Here is a 19,501-nt window from a genome sequence, read left to right as displayed (position 1 = left end):
AAATTCAATACATCTTTGAGTCAGAAAATATCATTTAAATAAATGATGATAATATTGCAGATATCACAATTATCTTTTAAAAAATTAATTTACATATTACAATAGGGTTCTTTTGAGATTTTAATAAGTTAAATAAAATGTAACCTGACAAAAGAAATATATGAGAATGCTGGAAATATTTTGGGGAAGATGATAGGAATTTACACAACTATTAATATATAGTAAGATACATTAAAAAGTTATCATAATTAGAAAAGTTTGGAATTATTAGGACAAAAATAATGGACCAATGAAACAAAACAGAAAATCTAGAAAATGTCATATAGCAGTATCGATAGATCAATAGACTGATAAGGCAGACAGATAAATTATATACACATGATTTGGTATGTAAAATCTCTCAGAAAAGATTACTGTTCAATAAAGAGCATTAAAACTATTAACTTGATGCCCTATATTAAAATACACTGCAACAGACTTTAGTAAAAAAATTTAAGGTTTTTAAAACTGTTAAATTAATTTGAGAAAATAGGTGAATAGTTATGTAAAATTCGGGAATGTGAGACAGCCTAAGTTGGTAGATACCATAAGAAAAAAATTTAATAAACATAATCATACTAAAAATGTTAAAAATCTATTCAAAAGTAAAAATCCACACCAAAAGAAAAATTAAGATGCACTGTAGTTGGATGTCCCCCAAAATTGATGTGTTGGCACTTGGTTGTACTGTAAAGGTATTATTAAGTAAAAACTTAATCTCTTCATGGTATCCCAGGGTAGAGCCTCTGGATATGATAAGGTCAATAAGGTATGATAGGTCAAGATAAGGTACAAATCCTACAACTGAGTTCTAGTGGGTTTATAATAAAGAAATGGAGATCTAAAATAGCAGAAAGTTATGAACAGCTGCTGTGCTTCAGATCCTGCCCCCCACCATGTTGCAGCCTCATCAGAAGTTGACCTCTCGGGACCAGCAGTTAGCGTAATGGCTATGTCGCTGAATTCCCATGTTGCCAACCATGGTTCTAATCCTGGACCCGGTGGCTTAAACTCACGCCGGGCGCCTATGCGTGCATGCCCAAGATCCCGAGAGGAGAATGGAGGAGAAGGGATTGTGGCGTGGCCATCCCCCAGTGATTTCTCGCTTTCTGTCTCTCTGTCTCTCTCTCTTTCTGGCAAGCACATGCGCCCTACAACAAAAATCTCTCCAAAAAAAAAAAAAACTTGATCTCTCAACCTTGTACCTCCAAATAATGAGCTATAATCATGAGAATAAACCTCTATCCTTGTGAAAGCTCCGTTTCAGATTATTTCTGTTGACATTAAAATAGTGCACTAATAAAGGATGTAAATGAAAAAAACTGCAGAAATTACTTGCAATGTATTTTTTTTTTAAGTTTAGTTCTTTATTTCTTCCATGAAAAAGACACACAGAAAGAGACAGGCACTCCAAACAAGAACGTCACATCATGATCCACCCCCAGACTCAGCCAGCCTGTAACACAGGTACATACAAGCGTGCCTGGCATGTACAGTGAGGCCTCAGGACATAAACCTGGGACCCTTTCATGTGGGTCCAACATTGCAAAACTATATTATCACTACACTGCCATCTGGCTCCTGTGCAATGTAATATGACAAAGGCCTAGTCGTTTGTATCTACAAAAAGGTCTCATAATTTAGTTTTTAAAAATATCTAATATTATGGGAACCAGTAGTTAGCATAATGGCTATGTTGCTGGACTCCCACATAGTCAACCGCGGTTCGCGTCCCGGACCCGGTGGCTTAAAACTCACGCCGGGCGCGTGTGCATGCGTGCCCAGGATCCCGAGAGGAGAATGGAGGAGGAGGGATTGAGGCGTGACCATCCCCCCTGGGGGGTGATTTCTCGCTTTCTGTCTCTCTGTCTCTGTCTGGTGAGCGCACACGCCCTATAGTGAAAAGAATAAAAAACCTCTCAAAAAAAAAAGAATATCAAACATTATGGGGTAAGCAGGTAGCATCGTTGTTAAGGTGCTGGATTCATACATGGTCAACCACAGTTTGAGTCTTAGGCCTCACAGCTTGCTTTCTTGTTTTCCCTTTCTCTCTCTCTAGTCAAATTTTAAAATAATAATAACAATTGGAATTAAATAAATAAATAACGTTTTAAAATCTAATATTGTAGTAGACAAATGACACTAATAGATAATTCGTAAGAGAAATATAAATACTTAATATCACTAATAATCAATGGCAAAAACATTTATAGAAAATAGGCCTTTCTTGTCAAAATGGCAGTTTTAAAATGATTAGTACAGAATACGGAGAGGATGTTGGTATTCTCAAACACAACTAGTAAAGATGAATATTATCCATTAAGAATCACTGGGCCTGGCAGGTAGCGTGGTGGCTAAAGCCGTTGGACTCCCACATGGGCAACCACAGTTCAAGTCTTGGACCTGGTGGCTTGCTTTCTCACTTTTCCTCTTTCTCTCTCTAATCCAATTAGAAAATAATAATAATAAATAAAGTTAAATAATTATAAAATTTAAAAAAGAATCATTGAAGTGTGCATACCTTTTTTTTTTTTTTTGAGAGATTTTTCACTATAGGGCGTGTGCGCTCGCCAGACAGACAGAGAGACATAGAGACAGAAAGCGAGAAATCACCCCCCAGAGGGGATGGTCACGCCGCAATCCCTTCTCCTCCATTCTCCTCTCGGGATCTTGGGCACGCACGCACACATGCCTGGCGTGAGTTTTAAGCCACCAGGTCCGGGACGCGAACCGCGGTCGACTACGTGGGAGTCCAGTGACATAGCCATTACTGCTGGTTCCCAAGTGTGCATACCTTTTGAGTTTAGTATTTATCCTAAGGAAATAAAGATATGAGTCATAATTAATCTGCCAAGAAGCTAACTGCTATCCATCCAAAATTATTAAAAAGAGCTCAAAATTTCAACAATTAAAATGGTTAAGTAAACTATGGTAAATTCATATTCCAGAATATTAGACATACATTTAAAATAACATTACACTGATGCTAGTCCTGTAGGGCAGCAGTTAAGCCCTGTATGTAGAGGACCAGATCCCACGTGGCCAACCCCAGTTCATATCTTAGGCTCAGAGGCTTGAAAACACACCAGGCATCTTATGCCCAGAATTCTGATAAAATGGAAACATGGAGGAAGACTATGGCATGATCATGCCTCACTGAGGGGTACTCTCTCTTTGGTAAGCACACTTGTCCTCAGGCAAATAAAAAAAATTTTTAATTGATTTAGATAAGCATTCATAATCTATCATGTAAAAATAAGCTAGTGACAAAACAGTATGCATACACACACACATATACAAAAAAAAAAACACCCACACAAGAAGGACCTATAAGGATATTTACTAAGTGTTAATAGTAAGGTTTTTTTTTTTTTTTTGGAGAGGTTTTGCCATAGGGTGCGTGCACTCGCCAGACAGACAGAGACAGAGACAGAAAGCGAGAAATCACCCCCCAGGGGGGATGGCCATGCCATAATCCCTTCTCCTCCATTCTCCTCTAAGGATCTTGGGCATGCACGCACACATGCCCAGCATGAGTTTTAAGCCACCGGGTCCAGGATTCGAACTGTTGGTCGACTATATGGGAGTCCAGCGACATAGCCATTACGCTAACTGCTGGTCCCAATAGTAAGTATTTCTGTTGGAGGCATTATAAATGCTCTTTATCGTTTATGCTTTCCTGAATTTTGCAAAATTTTTAACAATGATTAGGTTAACATTGATATTCCCACTCTTTAAAGTTGCATCAAAATTAGGGATACATCCCCTCTCTAGATAAAATCATACTTTGATTCTTTAATTCGATGAAAGAAAGTTTCAGAACTCTAGAAGATAATCAGACAAAACTTTTCATGTCATCTTTATTTATGATCAAGTACCATACCAAATATAATAATATTCAGATATTAGCCATTCTGTTTTTAGTCTCCACCAAAGGTAAGGGTCAATCATGATGAACAAGTCCTGGACCTCAGAATCACCAGGACTCAAATTTTACCTACATCTAAATCCTGAGCCAGAAACTTTAAAAAGAAAAAGGAGGCTGGGCTATATAACAGAGGTATTATCAAGATAGGACATGTGGGCCTTTGACAGCTTCTAATAACAATCCTCTGATGTACTTAGAAAGGCATATATCCAAAAAAGCACAAAAGAAGGGTTTCTCCTGAGCAAAGATGCTTTAAACAGGGAACAGCAGGCAACAGTGATGAAGGCACTGAACTCCCACATGACTGACTGCAGTTAGAGTCCCAGACCTGGTAACTTGCTCTCTCTCTCTCTCTGTGTTTGGTGAGCACATATGCCCTACAGCAAATTTGTAATACTAATAATAAAAATAAAGAAAACTAAAATACGCTTGCTATTGGAAATATTTAGATTAATTAAGTTCATTAGCAAATCAATTAAATGGGGAGGGAAGGCATAGAAAGCAACCATGGATACCAGAGACAATGTGGGAGAAGGGTGGGACACAGCAGAGGGTGAGGGATAGGGAATCAAGGATGGAAAAAGAAAAAAAAATATATATATATATATATATATATATCATTGGTTTGTAAACCACATAACCAAATAAATAAATAGCATACTTTGTATATATGGTTCGGAAGCTATTGTAGTTAGCAAACCTAATTCCTAATAGCCTGAAAACGTCCATGAAATGGAAATGGATGACATAGATAAAAATAAATAAATGAAAGAAAGAAAGATTTCTTGTAAAATTAATAAATAAATAAATATTTTGGAGAAAAAAAAAACAAGAAAACTAAAATAAATAAAAATTTTAAAAGATGCTTTAAACAGGAGATTTTCAAGTGTTAAATGTTCTCTTTTCTTGGTGCAAATATGCAGCCTAAATCTGTGCGGTTCTGAAAGACTCTGGCAGTACTTGGCTCTCAACAATAAGCAATAGTCAAACTGTTAATTCCATCTGCTCCCTTCCAAAAAATGACAAAGCATTATGTGGTAGTGCCAAAGGTCTCAGGCTCCACTCAAGGGATTTTTTCTGAGAATTCATTTCACAATGTTAAGATGTTCTTTAGTTATTTTTAAGTACCTCAGAGGTACTTCAGAGAGCCAAGATTTCTCTACATAATGACAACGCTGATGATGACAACAGAGACAAATACAAAACTATCTTGCACGTCATCATGTTTATTAGAAATTTTGCTTCCAGAATTGTCTTCCCTTCTTTCTGGTCAAAGCTCTGAATTCCATCCACTTCTATCTCCTCCAGAATTTAGTTCCAAAAACTATCTCATCTTTCCTGAACCTCCTACCTCCACTGTCTACTCTCATTTTTCTTACACACATAAACAGGTATAACATTTTTCCAATGTGTATCTCTCCACAGTGCCTTTCAACCATGTCTGCACATCAGAATTAGCTGGGGAACTTAAATATATATATATATTTACCAAAGCAAGTAATCTACAGTGACAGAAAACAGATCAGTGGTTCTTGGAGATGAAAGGAAAAAATTACAAAGAGACAGAGGAAACTTTTGAAGGTAATGAATATGTTCATTATTTTTATTGTGATGATGGTTTTATGATGTAAACATAGGTCAAACATTAAACTGTACACTTTAAATAGGTTTAGTTTATTATATGCCAGTTACACTTCAATAAAGCTGTTGAAATAAATACTGAATAATTTATTTAATTAATAAATAAATAAATCTGGGTTCCATTCTATCCTCCCCAATTTGCATAGAGGTTTCCCCTGGAAATCAGAATTCTTAAAAGCTCCGCCAGGTAATTGTCAATGTGAAGCCAAGAATGAGAGCCATTGTTCTCAGTGAGAGCTAACAGCTATCATTCTCTTCCTTCCTTAACTTCAGTTTTCTTGAAAAGCCTCACACAAGCATGTCTCCACTTTCACCACCCATTCTCTCTCAGTCTTCTGAATACTGGTTTCAGAACCACCACTCAGCTAAAACTGTGTTTTTTTAAAGTCACCTATCAATTGACAAATTAATTGTTATTTACTGCATTAAAAATTACTGACTTGGGACCAGCAGTTGGTGTAATGGCTATGTCACTGGACTCCCATGTAGCCGACCACGGTTTGAGTCACGGACCCAGTGGCTTGAACTCATGCCAGGTGCATGTGCATGCATGCCCAAATTCAGAGAGGAGAATGGAGAATAAGGGATTATGACGTGGCCATCCCCCCTGGAGGGGTGATTTCTCAGTTTCTGTCTCTGTCTCTCTCTTTCTGGCGAGTGCATGCGCACTATAGCAAAAACCTCTCCAAAAAAAAAAAAAAAGGAAAAAATTACTGTCCTGTTTCTCTTATATTTGAAAATCTCCACCTTTTGCATTTTTCTTGATGTTCTTCCTTTCTAACTACTACTTTTCTCTTTGATACCATGCTACTTATTTCTGCCATTTATCAGTCTATTCTCTGTCTGTGGCTTTTATCATATTAAATGCTTTCCCTCAAGATACCTCAACATAACCAAATCCAAAAAGCTTACGTTCAACCCCCAATCTTCTATTTCTAATTTATTTTATAAGTTCTATATCTATAGATCCAAATATCTATCTACATGTTCATCTGAATATTTCACTGCTTTCCCAAATTCAAAATCCCAAAGCTTGTCGGGAAACTCATGATGTATTTTTCTATTTTTCTATGCAAAACTGTGTCATGACTTTCCCCATAAATCAATAGAATTTATCATCTTCTTTCCATTTATATGTTCCTCACTTTCAATCAATGGGATCAAGTCAAATCCTTAGAGTCTTGATTTCTCCTTTTTTCTTCCCAAAGGTGTCCAGAACTTCCCAAAGGCGTCCAGGACTTATCAGATTCTACCTCACTTTGCCAGAGTAGGAGTCTAAAACACAATCCAATAAATGGCTTCTCATCTATCACCTTCAATCCAATCTCATTAACTAATGATCCAATGCCCTACCTTCAAAGCAGATGGAATTAATAGTTTGACCAACCTCACAACTGTCATCTCCCATCATTTCTCTATTAATCCCTACATGTAACTAATATTTTGTATATTACACAGTAAATTCCTTGAGGACAAGAGCAATGACATTCTTTTTTGTGACCTTAGTACCCATTCAGCCTGGGGCAGTGTAGAATAACTTTATGTTCAACGTAATTTAAATTATTTAAAATATGTAAATTGGTACCCCCCAAAAAGGTGCTGAATGCTAATATTTTTTAAAGATTCCTTAAGATTAATTCTAAAATAGGTATGAGGCAACAGGATATGGAATAGAACAATTAACTACAAGATATATTTAAACTCTAATTGTCAGAACTACACCACTCTTTTTTTTTTTAAGAGGTTTTTGCTATAGGGCACGTGCCAGACAGACAGAGAAAGACAGAGAGACAGAAAGCGAGAAATCACCCCCCAGGGGGGATGACCACGCTGCAATCCCTTCTCCATTCTCTTCTCGGGATCTTGGGCACACATGCACAGGTGCCCAGTATGAGTTTAACCAACCGGGTCCAAGATGTGAACCGAGATTGACTACATGGGAGTCCAGTGACATAGCCATTACGCTAACTGCTGGTCCCTACACTACTCTTAAAAAGGCAACCAACAGCAGATTTCATAAAGTAAAAATACAACAAAGAGAAACACAGCAGTGTTAACCTATCCATGCCTCAGTAGCTGTACATATCCAGGCATTGCTAATGCTGATAAGTAAGATGGTTTCTAATTCCTCAATAATAAGAATCTCGGCAAATCAAAAAAGAATAAAATAAGCCAAATTCCGAATGTGATTTCTAAACATGTGATGGTTTTCTCCCTCACCACTTTGTTTAAATGAATTATTTCAAAAGCTGACTTTGAAGCTACTAGCTAAGCAAATCTCTAGGATTTTTTTCTTTCTTGTTTTTCCCTGCCCTTCAAAAACATGGTGCTTTGAACTAATATTCATCGTATAAACCTTAAAATGTATTAACCTAAAGAAAAGGGGGGGGGGGGGGGGGGGAGAGGGGGCAGGATGTGTGTGGTCTATGGATGTTAGCAGTAAGAATGTTCTTCTGGAAAACAAGTCTCCCAGGACTATCACATTGACTCAAGGTTACATCAATCCTCATTACTTTGCATGGATAAGATTTAAAAAACGGAACACCTGTTGGGCATGGCCACCGCCACCGCCACGCCGCCGCCACCACCACCACCACCACCACCACCACTACTACTCCAGCGGGAGGAGGGTGAGGAGGATTTCTTACTTTTCTTCTCTGTCTCTGCCGGGAGCCAAGGCTCCCTAAGGCAAAAACCTAATAAAAAACCTGAACCCCTCAATCTGTAAAGTGTTACATGAAACAAAGAGATGGCCTACCTGTTCCAAAAACTACTGTATGACCCAAAGAATGAATACTTTGCAAAAGGACAGCTTGGCCCTACGTGTCTGAGATAAGTAGTAGCTGCCAGTGGAAGAAACTCCCCCTACCTGAAGAGCAGAGCGGCTGCCAGGCGTGTGATAGTGTATTTATCAGAAAACTGACTCTGTGCAGCACAAAACATCTTGGGTAAAATGAAAATCTTTCAGGAATGTCTGAACTCTGAGGGTACAAAGAGCACACATGCACGCTTTAAGGTAGATATCTACCGTTGCTGAAGCGTGCAAACTTGGAGTCTTTCAATGCAAAAATCATCAGCTAAAACCCCAACCATTCTCAAGTATGTTAAAAATCAGCCGCGGCAGAGGAAAAACTCGTGGAAATAAGGGGACAAGGGCTGAAAAGGAGATCTTCAGTGTAATAACCAAGGAAGGAAGCGTGGCTGCTTTCTGAACCTCTCCACCCAGCGCGGGACCAAAGACCAAGGCGAACGCTGCTTTGCGGAGGGGCGGCAGAGGGCGGGGTGGTCCAGAGACCATTTGGTCACCAGACTGCAGACAGCGGTGGCCTCGTTGGAGGGAAGGGAGAGGGTAGAAGGGATGGGACAGGCCGAAGCATCAGCTGCGGCGGGGTGGGGCCTGCGAGGGTGTAGCTCCCACCCTAGGCCGACCCTGCAGAGGGTCTGGCTGAGACCGCAGCACTCAGGTCACGCCCGGGGGCTGGACCACTCCTCGTCGGGAAAGAAAGACACCCGAATCCGCGCGCACAAAGCTACGGTCTTCCAGGCAGCTGGCGGGCTGCGCCCAACTTCGGGGAGCGCAGCTGTCGGCCGCAGCCCACCCACCCCGCCTGGGCGCCCCCAGCGCCCAGCACCGCCTCGCGCCCACCCTAGCCACCTCGCGCTGGAGCCGTTACCCTCAACGAAGCCAACGCCCCGGGGACAAAGTCCCGGACCCCTCCCCGCCGCCGCGTCGCCCCGGCTCCTCCCTGACAAAAAAGTTATCTGTTGCCGGCCGCCCTGGGGGCCCCGCGTGGGTCTCTCGGTCGGACTCACCAGAGCGGCTCCGGTGCTCCACTACAGAGCCTAGGCTGGTGCGGCTCACAGCGACAGCGACGGCGTCTGCTTGCTTCCTCCCGAGTAGCAGCACCACCTGCCCCCCTTCTTCCTAGCAGAACGGGTCCCAGCGAGCCATCTTCCCCCTCCTCTCACTGACTGACAACCCAGCCCCGAGAGCCGCCACTGCCGCCAGCCACTATGACAGGCACGACCAGGCACCCGTCCCCAGGCAGCCAACCACCACCGCCCCACGCCAGTTTAGCCTATCACTGTCCTCCAAGGCGGGACCTGCATAACTTCTCCACCAATGAAAATCTTCTGCTGCTGGGCTTGGGGCGGAGTCATGGGAGGGTGACTTGGATGGGAGTGTTCTGAGCGATGGGCGTGGTCGAGGCGCCCTAGGGTAGATGATTGACTGAGCGGATTGAAGTGGCCTCTAGGCGATGGCAACCAGCGAAGGTCTCTTGGACTCTAAACCTGTAGGGCTTACGGCTTTCTCGAAAGAAAATTATCCTTACCTGGTGATGTGAACTGTAATCACAATTGATATATTAATTCACTGGCCAGGAGCATTTACTTCCCAGTAATTAATTCAATTCACATAAATATGTATGGAAATCTTATCAACTCCCAAGAAGAAAAAAAAAAATGGTAATAGAAACCTTTCCCACTTACCATATCATTGCTTTTATCCTTAGTCTGGTAACAGTCAAATACAATTCCCCAATTTTCTTTCCATGAGCTATCTTTATTTTTTACATCTTCTTTCTCTATTTTTGTTTCACACATAGGCTAAATATTTTGTAAAAGGACTGGAACCCAGAGTCAGCTGCTGCATATAGGTCTGCCATTTTTGATCTTGTAAACCCCTCCTACCACATCCCTCTGAAATCCAGTCCGGGTTATTTAAAAGAAAACTTAACCTCCAAAGTAGGGAACAGGAAGTTATTCTAACTTTGTACTAGAAATAGTAAGGACTTCTCCCCAAATCACTAAGTGATCTTTTGAAACATGCTGAACACACAAATACCAGGCATATAAACAAGAAAAAACATCACATGATATGAAAAAGGTATCTAAGAAACAATCTCAAGTAATCGTTAAAACAGATTTCTAAAACAATCAGGCAGAACTCCCCACTCCAAGGGCACAGCTTTATAAGCAAATATTAACAAAATATATTGTTAAAGCAACAGTGCTAGAATCAATCAACAAAGGAAACACAAGAAATGATTATGTATAGGAAAGTCAAGGACCTTCATGAAGAAAGTGATATTTGAGTTGGATCTTAACAGGTAAATAGAAGTTTGCCAGAGAAGAAAGTTGAAGAGGGAACACCATGTTCAAAGGCAAGGAAATCTGAAAGGACACAGAGAGATAGCAGAACATTGAAAAAGTAGTTGGGGATGAAAGATAAGGAGCAATCAAAAATTAGGTTATAGCAAAGGTTGAGATGAGATTGCAAAAGTCCTCATGAGCTGTTGTAAGATATTCAGGCCAATGCTATCTGACAGCCTTCTGCAATAACAGAAATGCTCATTTGTGTTCAAAATGATAGCCACTAGCCACATGTGGCTATCAACACGTGAAATATGGCAATGACTGAGGATCTCAAGTTTTTGTTTTATTTTTAATAACTCTTATATTGGGGCCAGCAGATGGTGTGGCGATTAAGTTGCTTGACTCCCACATGGCTGACTATGGTTAGTAGTCCTGAACCCGATGGCTTGCTCTCTTACTCCTCCCACCCCACCCACCTCCCCCTCATCTCTCTCTGGTAAGCACATGTGCCCTATAGCAAATTAAAATAAATGATACTATTAAGTTAAATTAAATAAATAATTATTTCTTAACTAACTCTTACATTGGACAGCTCAGGCTTAGATTTTATTCTATAGGCAATGAGGAGTCAACAGAAACTTCTAATTACATGAACAACATGATAAGATTTTTTTAAAGGGTAAGATTTCTGAAAAACAATGTGGAGTGTTCTCTTTGAGGGGAATTGACACATCAGACCAGGGCACTGGTGGAAGATTGACCTGGCAGTTCAGAACTCCTGGGTCAGAGTCTGGTCAAGAGAAGTATTTAACCAAAGGAATGGGGACAGGAAGATTCATAGGGTATATTAAATAAATTCTGACATCTAAGAGAAAGCAAGCAGAAAAAAAAACAAAGACATTGAATTCTACCATCACATCCTGAGGAGTAGGAGAGTAGAGGGCCAGAGGAAGAACTAGGATCAGCTAGATTATAAAATAAGGAGAGAAGCAAAGGAGTACACACACACACACAATAAGAAGCAAGCAAAGAAACACACACGCAATCAAGTTTGCAGGACATTGGCCACGTGGGCCACTGATGTGTTGGCCTAGTTAAAGAGCCAAGGTGTCAGATGGCAGGAAGGCCAGTTAGCCAGGATTCCAGGAGCAATGAAAGCCTGAACTACACCTATGGAGGTGTGGATAGAAGGAAAGGACAAACATTATTTGACTTCCTGCACTGTGTAAGGCTCATGGCTTTTCAAAGATTCATATGAATGCTAGAAACTTATAGCATAGGTAGCTGGCTAATAAACAGGTGAAAAGTCAAGCAAAGATGAGAGTCAGCATTTAAAGCAACAGTAGAAGAGATGGCCCAGGTAGTACATAATTGATTCTTTGTTCCAATGATTAACTGGGCAATAATTGCTTGTGCTTGGTCAAGAGTAGTCAGAGAAGGCTTGATGGAGGTGGTAAAAACTGGGCTGGGTTTTAAACTATGGGGAGGAATTTGAATTAGTGAAAAACATGTGAGGAGGAAACTCCTAGAATGTTTGGCAAAATACCAGAAGAGAGAAAGCACAAGTAATATTCAAAGGGCATGGAACACACTTAGGGCCGGCCAGACCCTGACAAGCGTGGGTGCAAATAGATAAAAGTGCACCTTAACTGCAAGCTCAAATGTTCAGATTCTGTTTGCCTTGTGGTTTCCTGTCTTCTTACTGCACTTAGGATGCTTTTTAAAAATATTAATGCCCAAACCACATCCCACAACAAATAAATTAGAAAATTAGGGGGGAGCGCCTAAATATAGGAACTTTATAAAAAGCTTCCCAAGTAGTCTAATATATACCCACAGTTAAGAGAGGAATGATAGCAGAACATTTTACTAATGATAAATCGGTACCGTGTACAGGATGGGTTGAGTAGAGAAAGACTAAACGCTGCCTATGTATGATGTATATTTATATATATTTTGTTTCCTTCTTGTGAGAAGACAGGAAGCAGTTTACTGCCTGACTTCACTTCCTGTTCTGCAGTGGTAAGATAATATAGAAGGCGATTTAAGTCTTCCCTTTAAGACAGAGAAAACCAGAGTATAAATTTATGTTTGCAATCCATTCTTCTTTCCATCACAATTCGTGCATATAAAGATAATTTCTAACAATAACAGTCTGCATTTAACTGTTACACATAACCATTTATGTTTTAGTAGCAAAGCACCAGGAAAATGCTAAGAGAACATTCTGCTTAAAAGGGGAAATGTTTTAAACCTACTTCATGAAAGTCAGCATATTCCAGATCTTTTCTACCCATCTTTGCTAATCTCTGTTATCTGTAGGCATAATCTATTAGGTTGTCGGAAAAGTCTTGACGCATTTTTTCTATGTTTTTCTATTCAAAAATGCATCATGACTTTTCCAACAACCCAGTATTAAAACTATTAAAAAGCCTAGCTGCAGTGGTTCGGGCAGCAGGGTTGCTACTGTGTGATGCTGGAAACCATGTGGGAAAGGCTCATATTCATGTCCCAGGTCTACCTTAAAATACAAGATGGATTGGATCCATAGGTCAGTCTGTGATCCTGGCTGCTGAGGAGAGGATTGAAGTGTGAAGATTCTGTTAAGGGTGCCTGTGTTTCTTTCTCTCTCTCTGAAAATAAACTTTTTCTTCTTTTGTTTTTCTTTTAGAGAGAAATGTTTGCTATCGGGCACATGTGCTTACCAGAGAGACAGAGACAGAGAGACAGAAAGCAAGAAATCACCCCTCAGGGGCATGGATGGCCACATCACAATCCCTTCTCCTCCATTCTCCTCTCGGAATTTTGGGTGAGCATGCACACACTCCTGGTATGAATTTTAAGCTGCCAGGTCCAGGACTCAAACCGTGGTCAACTACATGAGAGTCCAGTGACATTACAGCATCTGCTGGACTCTGAAAATAAACTTTAAAAAAATGCATTTCTGGGACCAGCAATTGGCCTATTGGCTATGTCGCTGGACTCCCATGTAGTCGACTGCAGTTCGAGTCCCAGACCCAGTGGCTTAAACTCACACCGGGTGCAAGCATGCCCAAAATCACGAGAGGAGAATGGAGGAGAAAGGACTGCAGTGTGCCCATCCCCCCTGGGGGGTGATTTCTAGCTTTCTGTCTCTTTGTCTCACTCTGTCTTTCTGGAGAGTGTATGCACCCTATAGCAAAAATCCCTCTAAAAAAAAAAAAAAAAAGAAAAAACATAGCTCAACTCTATTTCTATTAAAGTTAACTAGAAAACAAAATGTTATTTACCAGCATACAAAACATATTAAATAATTTTTTAAAAAAAGCTAAACAAACAAAAATAAGGCCCAGTCACAGTAGTGTACAGATAGTATCACCACTTGAGAAATTGGAAGTCACATTGAGAAACCCAGTTTCATTTCTCAGAGCAACCTGAACATGGCATGTGATCCTAGTTATTAGGAGACTGAGAAAGAAGGATCAGTGAGATCCTGCCAAAAAATACCTATTGAGGCTAGCCAGTGGTGTGGCAGTTAAGGCGGCTGGATCCCACATGACCTACAGCTCAGTTCGAATCCTGGACCCAACTGCTTGAAAAACTCACCAGTTGCATGTACATTGAGTGCTCAAAATCCTGAGATGAGAATGGAAGAGAAAGGATTGCAGTATGGCCAGCCTCCCAGGAGTGCTTCTTGCATTTCCTTTCTCTCTCTGTCTCTGTCACTCTCCTGGGGGTGAACACACCCTAAGTAAATTTTTTAAAAAAAGAAAGGGAAAAAAAGAAGCACCAAGAAGTCATAAGAGGGGCAAGTTATGAGAAGTTATGAATACACTGAAGCCATTAGGTAGAGAAGAGATATAAAGTGTTGGAGAGGCAATGAACTAATTGGTAACAAAAGAGCAATGGAAATTAATAACATGAGTCACTGTACTAAAGATGGATCAAGTGAAGTCCTGCTGTCCAGGGAATACTGAGATAACCCATTTCCTGCAGCTGTGCTGAATCACTCCAGTTCCCAGTATTTGCATCCAACATCTGCAAGACCCATCTGCAGCTGTTTCCAGTCCCATAAGAGTCCCATATCCATAACCTAAGGCATTCTAAGCACATTGTCATATTTGTCGCCCGTACAAAACTGATCATTGGAATTATAGAATTATGGATCAAGGCAAGATCCTTAACCAATTACATTTTGTGAAGGAAACTTCATTTTTCAAGGTCTCTAGGGATGTTATCCCCAGAAAAAAGAAAACATTCTCTACATATTAGGGGGGGAAAATTAACACTTTGTATCAGATATTTTAAGTTTTTTTTTTTTTTAAGTCTTCTTTCTCCTGTCTTTTAACATCTGAGCCAGGCTGATTCATATTTATGAACAAGCCATACAAATAGGGATGGAAAGCCTAATGACTAACTGCTATCTTGGAATGATTAGAAATGAAAAATATCCACATATATCTTCTAAGACATTTTATTAACCAAAATCTTCTAGAAGAATTATTGTTGAGAGAGTTGTATTGTACAGTTTTTATCAACCATGTTTTGGAAAATATTTGTATGACATGGGAAAAGATATTTCTTTCATCATGTTAGATGACATGGCCACAATTCACACATGGTTACAAGCAATTATGTAAGATAAGTATGGAGAAATCATGGGTAAATTCTATTTTCTTTAGTTATTTTTACAATAAAAAGGTGTTAATTTTTTCAAGAATTATTTTATTAGACTTTATTTATTTTAATTTGACCAGAGAGGGACAGAGCAAGAGAGGAAAAAAAAGAGAGGGAAAGTGATAAAGCAAGTCTCCAGGTTCAGGACTCTAATTGCAGTCAGCCAAGTGGGAGACCATTGCCCTTAACCACCATGCCACTTGCCAGCCCCAACCGGTGTTAATTGTATAACCTTCAAAAAGTGCACATTGTTTTTTAAGATGAAAATACAGCAGCCTATATATTGCTTACTGGTAATTCTGCCTAAGTGAACCTGAGTTAAACATTCTTCCTTTCACTTTCAGCTAAGGCATTGACAATTCTTTAAAACATCCTCATAAATTCCACAAAGGAGCTCTTATTATTGCTGAGAAGCAAAATACCTCACTTTTAAGTACTTAATATAGAAGCATGAAGTTGTATACAGTATTTTCTCTGCCAGGTGGGATCCCAGAGAATGGAAAATGACACAGACAAAAGCATATAGGTAATGTGATAAACATTGACTCACCCCAGAGGAAGTTGAACTGTGTTTTATCGTCTTTTGGTCCCCTGAAATAGTAAAGGGCTTGAACCATAGAGGAACTTCAAAAATACAAGTTAAAGGAATATCAGTTTTCCTTCTCTGTCTTGGTTTGGTTTATGACTCCTTTGTAGGTGGCACCCCTATTCCCTAGTCCATACACCAAGTATTAGAAAAATGTGACTTGTCCTCCCCTGACCACTTGCTGCATCCATCACATGCAAGGCATTTCAACTGTATTGTTTAGCACTTCGTTGTGTACCACCTTAAATATTTCCAAAATTGTTTCTCCTGTGTTAACCTCTGCCCAGAGAGTAGAGGCAGCAATTGAGCCACACGCTTCTTTGGTTTCTTCAGTGAGTTGCACCCACAAAGCAATTTAACAAGCACATCACTAGAGGAAGGGTGGATGAGCGTGGAATCGTGAGACTCAGCTGCATGGAGAGGGTTGAATGGAGTGGCAGTAAGAGGCGCCCCCTCCCCACCAAGAATTTTGCCAATCCACTCATTCTGGTTTTAAATTTCTGAGCTAAGGGAGTTCAACATATGAGTTATACTTTTATTTTTCAGTTTTGTTCCCATCTACTTAGTCATCATCACCACACCCTGATGTTAATGCCAAAAAAAAAGCGTCAGTGAGAGAGTACATCATCACCAAAGTTTAGTAAGAACAAGCCTGGTTTCCATTTCCGCCACCACTATGAGGAAGTGGCCCAGCCCATTGTTCAGACTGTCTCTCTGGACCCCGATTATACTGGCAGAGCCACATCCTCTCTGCTTACCTGAGGCAAGTCCTCAGCACAGCCATGTCCAAAGCCAGCTACTCTGTGTCATTGAAAGGCTGACATCCCAAAATGCCTCTGTCCATGTGGGCTGCATCAAGGTACTAACCCTTAAAGTCACTCTTGAGGATTTATTTTCCAAGTTGAATTATACCAGGAGAAGAATCCACATTAGCCATCAAAACCACAGCACAAGGCACAACCCAAGTGACACAGCAGTCTTAACACTGCAGTGCTGGATGGTCAAGGCTCGGTTTTCAGGCTAACTTGTACATACTGGGAAGATGCACACATGCTTGTGATTCTGGCTAGCTGGGGAAGGCTGTGTGTGTGTGTGGAGGGGGGGTCAGGCCATGAGACCCTATTGACAGTGTTTGTCTCTCTAATTGAACATACAAACAAACTTAGGGGAAAAACAACTTAGCAAAGATTCAGAAAGTGCAGGACTTTAGAAGGAGAAATGGGGAGGACAGTGAGGAGGAACGTAGCTATCTCAGCCCATGACAGCACACAGAAAGGACTCAGGCTCTGGAGACCCTGGGCCATAGAACACTACTGGGAGTTGAGAAGAGTCAAATAGATGGTCAAAGGAAATAACATCAATCTAAAGGATCAAGAGGGCCAACCTGTGCCAACTTGAGTCAATTCTGCCAGTTCTGCAATTCTTATAATTTACTAAAAATTGAAATATAAAAAACATATAGAGGACCAGCCCATGTACTCAACCTGAAGATGGTGGTAGGAGAGGTGGTTTCTGGTCAGTCTTGCTGGCATAGGTCTAGGATATAATATCACTGATAGTGTGGGGAGGGCCCCTCTGGGTGAAGACTGTCCCAGCAGGGATGTGGGCAGAGGGATGGGAATGGGATTGAGTGTGAAGAGTGAAAGTATTTCCAACTGGGCAGCTTGAGAATAGTTGATGACAGTTACTACAACTAAGTCAATTAACCTACTAGCCATAAAATAGGATGATGACTAATAGTAACGCTGATAACACTATTCTTTATAATCAAAGGAAAGATGAACTTTGCCAGGTATTCAGTGATATTGTGAAATAAACGTCTCCTAGAAAACTTTCTCCGAATGACTTATATACAGGGTCTCTGAAAATGTAGATGAACCTCTGAGAACATGATACTCTTTGAGGGCCAAAGACAGGTTTGCTTGGCCTCAGATCTCATCTGGCAGAGTTTTGTCCAGAGGTGACCACAGGAGCTGATGAGAGGCTCTTCGAATTCCAGAAAAAGAGGCTCTGAATTACCTTCACGTGCCTCTCAATCCAGAGGTGGTAACAAATGGGCCTTTCCTTGCTGTCTCAGGACAGGTTGACTGGAGTATATGAATATTTCATAGAAGGGTCTATTTATCAGATACTGTAAATGTGGAGCGAGTGTCCAGGAGTGAGAATACAGAGGGATTACTTAGGAAGGGTAACACATTAACCTCTACGGAGCAACCCCAAATAGTTAGATACATCTTTGTTTAGCAGATTCCCTGCTGAAATCTTACTGAAAGGGAAACACTAAATGCTAGGCCATATTCAAAGAAACCACATTCAAAGTGGATGGAGAAGGGCTCCAGGCTAAGTTGGGGACTAGCCAAAAGGGGAGGAAGGAACCTAGAAGGTGTGAACAGGAGGTCACCTAAGACATGAGTCAACCATTTACCAATTTTCCCTAAGACTAGCCTTGAACCACTGATACCTAAAGTGTCCTGCCTTCCTGGAGTGGCTAAAGCTACCATTGAACGCAGTAAAACTAGCATTTTGGGCTCATCCATCGCCTTTTGCCATAGGCACACCTGTGTTGTTTGGACAGATCAAGTTGACCTTTCCCGTTGAGCCAGTTATTTGGATCCATCCAGATTGGTTGAAGAGATGAAGCTGAACTCAGGAGCATTTTCATTTCTGGTCAATTTTCACCTCATTGAGTTTTCAGGAACTGAGAATATCTTCCTTATTCAAATGAACGTGTCAGTGTTGGTAGCATATTCTGCCCTAAGAGGAAGTCTCTCTTTTCCTTCCCAAGGAGACACAGGAGAGCTGAAAAACTGAACTTTGAATCAAAAGTAAGATAAGGAAGATCCAGCAGGATTGTAAGTGACAGCTTTGAAAATGAGAAAAGCCTTGAACTCAGTGTCAGGATTGGGCTGAAACTTAACCTTGATCTCAAAAGATATATGACCTTGGACAAGTTACTTATGCTTCATGGATCACACTATTCTTATTTGTAAAATGAGGGGTTTATACTTTGATCTAAAGGAAAAATGCTTCCTTAATTGGCACAAAGGAGGTTTTTTACTCAAAGTTCTAACCCAGAGGTTAGAAGTGCCGCAAAGGAGGCCTGGTGATTCTCCATTTCCTCTTGGGATCCTTGCATGATCTGGTCCCTAGGAGGCGCTCTTTCTTGCTCTGCACTTCCTTTGCTCCCTTGCTCTCTGGTTCTGCCTACATTTGGTCAAAAGAAACACTTGCAGAAAACTGATGGGCTGAAGGAGAGAGAAAACATGCACCATATTTTTATTTTCTGCTTCCTTCCCACTTTCATGTCCTTCCTCTACAAGTCCAGTTTCTTCTAAGTGGCCCTTTCTTCAGTTGGTGACACCTTTGCACTTCCTACCTCCTCTCCCGACCTTTGGTGATAGCCTCTTACTCCACCTGTCCCTGGGTACCTCAGCATCTTTACTGACTCCCTTAATCATGCCCTCACCCCTACAAATAGCCCCTTTATTAAACCTCTTCTGTGGAACTTTTTTTTTCTGGGGCGGGGGGGGGTGGGGGGGTTTTGTTTAGAGGCC

General features: G+C 40.8%; 1 protein-coding gene across 5 annotated transcripts in view; it reads right to left on the bottom strand.

The window, feature by feature from the left end:
- Positions 1-9,760, bottom strand: part of HYCC1 (hyccin PI4KA lipid kinase complex subunit 1) — a 114,976-nt gene extending 105,216 nt beyond the window's left edge. For 3 of the 5 annotated variants that reach the window (XM_014587137.2, XM_027771121.1, XM_006146674.3), the window contains exon 1: positions 9,422-9,759. The gene's annotated coding sequence lies outside the window, so the exon portion shown is untranslated. Of the gene's footprint in view, positions 1-9,421 lie in introns of all 5 variants that reach the window. The other 2 variants (XM_027771123.1, XM_027771122.1) reach the window with 2 other exon arrangements.
- Positions 9,761-19,501: the final 9,741 nt, after the last annotated feature.

Source organism: Tupaia chinensis, unplaced genomic scaffold (assembly GCF_000334495.1).
Source record: "Tupaia chinensis unplaced genomic scaffold, TupChi_1.0 Scaffold000184_1, whole genome shotgun sequence".
NCBI classification, from domain to species: Eukaryota; Metazoa; Chordata; class Mammalia; order Scandentia; family Tupaiidae; genus Tupaia; species Tupaia belangeri.
Note: the sequence above shows the minus strand (reverse complement) of the source record. Positions and strands in the feature narration are given on the sequence as shown.